The sequence below is a fragment of the Sceloporus occidentalis genome, unplaced genomic scaffold (genome assembly GCF_023333645.1).
Source record: "Sceloporus occidentalis isolate IW3139 unplaced genomic scaffold, rSceOcc1.0.p SCAF_131, whole genome shotgun sequence".
Lineage (NCBI taxonomy): Eukaryota > Metazoa > Chordata > Lepidosauria > Squamata > Phrynosomatidae > Sceloporus > Sceloporus occidentalis.
In genome coordinates, this window is record NW_028317111.1 from 864201 (window position 1) to 870234 (window position 6034).

A 6034-nucleotide genomic window follows, 5' to 3' on the forward strand; every position below is an offset into this window, starting at 1 on the left:
CGTCTTATTGCCACGTGATAAAGTGTTTATTAATTCACGGACTCCTCTCCGCGGAGCCTTACGATGCCTTCTAACCCAGTGTCAGCATAGAACTAGAACCAGCAGCAGTCCAGTCCACGATGAACTACAACTCCCACAATCATGAATCGTGGGACTTGTAATCCATCCATATCGAACAAACTGCAGGTTGGCAACCCGTTTTATCTTCCAGACCGGCCAGCGGGGTGACTTACCAATATTTTTGCTGCCAGCAAACCGCTTAATGATTGCTTTAAAGGAAATATTGATAGGACTTGGTATGAATTCTATGAAAGATGAGCATAATGATATTCACAAACCGTACGCATAATTTCTAAAGTAGAATCATAGCTTCTTAAGACAATACATGATCGTCTATAAAGTATTTTTTTTATAAGCCGACTGTTATATTGGTGATTTACATACACAAGAATGTATTATTTTGCAGAAACTTGTACGATACACATTATTACATTTATTTCAGTGATGCTATATAGTAAATATTAGTATAATATTCATAGATTCCTATCGGAGCCTTCAGTGTTTGTGTATTATTGATGAAAATGTTGGGCGATCTCGAGACACAATGATAAGTATTAACATTTAAGGGGTGTTAGACCATGGATCTTGATAGCCACAGTCCATGAGAGCTACTGTTTGATTATATATATATATATATATATATATATATATATATATATATAGATAGATATAAAAAAAAAAAAAGGAATTTCTGTTGGCCTTATCACCATAGCAACCAGTGGAATGTTCTTCCTCACCGAACCATTCCATCGGTTGGTATGGCGATAAGACCACTTTCCAAATTTTGCCCAGAATCCTTTATTTTATACATAACCCCTAATGGGTATGGGAAACCTCTAGTACGTTGTATGGCTGTACATTATAATTGTATAAATATGGAAGGGGGGCTGACTTCGGGTCAGGACTGGATACCCCATAAGGTGGTCAATAATCAATAATAGCTTTCACCACTCTCTATTAATTTTTTAGTTAAGCTCTACTAATTCACGTACCATTTGAGAAAGTGTTTAGGAATATTTCAAGGAAATAACAAATCAGGAATAAAATTGGAAACTGGAATTTAGACAGACGTTTAATATTCTATGTCAACGCTAAGAACACAAATACTCCAACAGGATTGTGGCCCTTTCAGGACCGAGTTTCAGAAGCTCTCTGTAGGTCCTAGTTAATCCGCCATTTGCGATATATTGTAATGTATAAATATGAAATAAATTAATTTGACATAATTCTGGTATGGTTTTATTATTTATTTAGTATTCTGAAACAGGTATATTTTTTAAAGATGGTGTATTGTTAAAAAATGAAATAAAAATATTAATAATAAAAAAAAAAAAAAAAAAAAAAGTATTCCTCTATGTAGAAAAGCCACCATAATGCATCTGGATTCCCATAAATTTGGAGGTATAAACTTTTCCATGATACCGCTGCTTCATCAAAATGATATGCGTAGAAACAATAAAACCAATGGTTTTGATCCATACACAGTGAAGCACTGGCACGCAGTGACATTAACCAGGAAAAAACATGCATGTAATTTGTGAACAATGGCGTTCTCCATCTTTTGGGTCATCACACGTTGGGACCTCTTCAGGTTTGACCCTGAGTCTCCAGCTCAAGCCCTGCTTCCCTGGCCATGCTCACTTTCCACCTCGCCCATACTCCACCAACAAGACCCAAATTTCATTTTCATTTTTAACTATTTTTTAAGTTAAGGTTTCTAATTGGCAGTGTATATGAGTGTATATTTTATGTACCATCTGGAATGATAGAGCAAACTCACAATTCATTGAGTAACATAGTAACATAGTAACATAGTAACATAGTTCATAAGGTTGAAAAAAGACCAAAGTCCATCAAGTTCAACCTATATACATATTGTGTCCCTACTGTGTTGATCCAGAGGAAGGCAAAAAACCCTTATGAAGCAGATGCCAATTGCCCCATACCAGGGGGAAAATTCCTTCCCGACTCCAAATATGGCAATCAGAATAAATCCCTGGATCAACGTTCTGTCCCTATTAATCTAATATCCATAACTTGTAATATTATTGCTTTCAAGAAACACGTCCAGGCTCCTTTTGAACTCTTTTATTGAGTTTACCATTACCACTTCCTCTGGCAGAGAGTTCCATAATCTCACCGCTCTTACTGTAAAGAACCCCCGTCTGTGCTGGTGTAGAAACCTTCTTTCCTCCAGCCGTAGAGGATGTCCCCTTGTTATAGATACAGTCCTGGGTATAAATAGGTCCTGGGAGTGATCTCTGTACTGTCCCCTTATATATTTATACATAGTTATTAAGTCCCCCCTAAGCCGTCTTTTTTCCAAACTAAATAACCCCAATTCTGATAATCTTTCTGGGTACTGTAGTCCTCCCATTCCCCTTATTACTCTGGTTGCCCGTCTTTGAACCCTCTCCAGCTCCACTATATCTTTCTTGTACACTGGTGCCCAGTACTGTACACAGTATTCCATGTGTGGTCTGACTAGTGACTTGTACAGGGGTAAGTTCTGCGTGTTTCGGAAAACAGCCTTACATATGAAAAAGTGTTTATGTAATGAGACAAAGAATTAACATTCACTACCATGAACAATCCATCCATGAGCAAAGGCTATATAGAACAAATTATTATTAACCTGGACCATTATAAGACTTTTTAAATGCAGTCTTTTAAAATCAAAGACAATTTTAATTCTTCAAAATAAAATGACATATAAATGTATGGGGATGTCAAATAATGCAAAAAAGTCTTAGGGGTATGGAATAAATATAATAGATCAGGCCAATATGTAATTGACACAATCGTTATCGTACTCGCATATATATGTATTATATATATACATATATATATGTTTTATATATATATAAATATATATATATATTATTATTATTATTATCCTTTATTTATATAGCGCCAACAGTTTACGCAGCGCTTAATACAATACATAAATTCAAGGGATATGACAAGACAAGAATTGACAGACTAAGACAAACCGATACATTTGGTGGAGAGAGCCCTGCTCGCAAGCTTACAATCTAGAGGGAAATGGGGTGACAAACATAAGGCATAGAGAAAGGGTGAGAGGTATTGTGGGGGTTGTATCGATGACAAGGAAGTTCTAGCAGCTAAGATGGTCCGGCTTCTCTGAAGAAGTGGGTTTTTAGATGTTTCTTGAATGTCGGGAGGGAGGGAGAATGCTGAAGGTTCGGGGGGAGATTCCAGAGATATGGGGCAGCTCGAGTGAAATCTTGTAGACGGGAAAAGGAAGAGGTGATGAGTGAGGAGGAGAGCCTTAGCCCATGGGAGGAACGTAGGGATCGAGTAGGAGAGTATTTGCTAATGAGGTCAGAAATGTACGGAGGAGCAGTATTATGGATGGCCTTATATGTCAGTACCAGGATCTTAAATTTAATTCTAAAGGTAATTGGGAGCCAGTGGAGGGTTTCACAGAGGGGGGAAGCAGAAGAGGAGCGACGTGCAAGGAAGATGAGCCTAGCAGCCGCATTAAGGATAGACTGTAGAGGAGAGAGTCGAGACAGTGGAGTGCCAACCAGAAGAGTGTTGCAGTAGTCAAGACGGGAAATGATAAGGGAATGAACCAGGGTTTTTGTGGATTCTTGGGTGAGGAATGGGCGGATACGAGAGATGTTTTTTAGGTGCAAGCGGCAGGATCTGGCGAGGGACTGAATGTGAGGGATGAAGGAGAGGTTTGAGTCAAGGATGACCCCAAGGCATCGCACTATATATTACCAATATATATATATATATATATATATATATATATATATATATATATTTAAGAAAAAAGGGAATTATGCTGAGATCTTAACAGGACTCGTGAAAACGGATGAGACAGAAATTTGGCTCATTGATCACTTCAAGAAAAAAAACATTTTTTCACCCATTAGTTACCTTTCCATCTCTGAATTCTTTTCAACGTTTGGACTTTGCTGTACATACATTTAAATCACTAACATCCTTCGTGGCTCTGTGATTTTCTGGTTCCATATGTAGCCTCTTGGCCCTGCTCACTTGGCTCCCGTTCAAGTCCTGTTCTTGCTCTTGGTTTACATTTTGTTACTGTGGAGAGAGAGAATAAGCTTATTCATATTAAGCCACCTACATGTGGAATTCATTGTCTGTGCCAGCGCTGAGGTACGGCACAGACACACGGAGATTTAGCACACCCGTGAATCCAATGCCTTTTTTCCACGTACTTTCATTGACGTTCACAATCTAAACTATTGGTTTATAATTGTTACCAGCGTACATAGTGCTAGACGCTTAATCACATATTAGCTTGACATCATATAAATTCACCTGAAGTAGAAGTTTAGATTAATACAAAGATTAATAACTGCGAAAGAAAGGGACTATGCAAAGAGAGAAGTATTTGAGTGAACTATCGCAAGGTAACAATGAGTTTATAAAGGATGTAGTACCACAATGCTGCCTCTAGGGGGCAAGCCAAAAATTGTAAATAATTATTGATAGCAAAATATATATATATATATATATTTATATAGATTTTCATAATTATTGATAGCAAATTATATATATATATATTTACACCACTAAAATAATTAGCATTTTTAAACAGGCTGATACTAGAAATTGTTTTTACAGTTAAATATGATTTTACCATACATTAATAATAATAATAATAATAATTTGTTTTTATATACAGATGAAGCCTACTTTACAGTCCTGATGGCTGAATATTTTAATTACAGTAAATTCTCTTAATTACACAAAAGCAAAATAAAATACATTTATGTTGATAAAAAATGATCGTGCTCTATTTGCAAGGTTTTCAAGAGGGTCAGGAAGTTAATGCCCCTAAATGCCCCGATCTGGCAGCACACAGGCATGTGCTTCAAACAAAGTGTTTAATAAAAAAAGGCTAAATACATTAAAAAAAAAAAATTATAGCCTTTAGTTTTTTAATGGTACTCTCGCTTTGATCGTTTTACTAATGTATTGCTACCTTGTATTTCTTTCTGAAGGTTATTTGTGCTACAATAGACATACACCAACCTCTTCCTCTACCCATCGAGTAGATCGGCTACCAGTAGCTTATTATTTATTGATTTCTATAGCGCCATCAAATTCTGCAGCTCTGTACAATGTGGAAAGAGAACACAACAAGTAGTGCATCCCATAAAAATTTGGACCTTGCGCAAACAGGCTTACATAGAAACATAGAATTTCCCGGCAGATCAGACCCATTCCCCGGTCTAGTCGCCAGTTTCTCCTACTCTAAAGGCTGAAACCTTAATAAGTCATTGGTCTCGTCTTATATTCAGGAGCCATATGCCTATCCAATACGTGTTTTCTAACACTTCCCCTCTTTTGAAATAAAAAGATTGTGTAGCTTGAATATAAAAAATATGAAAATGTAAAAAAAAGTTGCGAAGGTAAATTACAGAGGAAAAATCTAAAAAAGTTTATAGATCTATTATAGTATTAAGATGACCGTCCCGAGGCCAGGATCGAACCTGCGGACTTTTAAATCTCTTTTCCCCGTCTGATTTCTCATTAATGTTGATGTGGATCCGTGCGACTCGATACTGAATGAAAAAAATAAATCGGAATGTAGTCTAAAGGGGTATAAAAAATGGTTCCGTACAATAATAATAAAGACTGATGTTCTCCCTAAGAGCTTTTCATGGTCGTGCCACATAATTTAACATCTTAATGGCGGCATGTGGCCTTATCGCTAAACTTGGCCGTGGAGCTAAAGTAACAGTCATCTGTCTAAGGTTTTTTCGCTCGATTCCTGCGTAGTTTGAAAGCTCCACGTTGGGCCGATGTGCCAGGGACACTGTATGAACTGAACTTTGTCACGTTATTAACCTGTCAGCAACGCGCACTGGTTATTAAAATTCTTGGTGGGAACGCTGCTCCCATATGGTTCATGTTCCATACCGGGATTATATCAACACCATTTGTATGTAAAGTCTGCAGAGAGAGA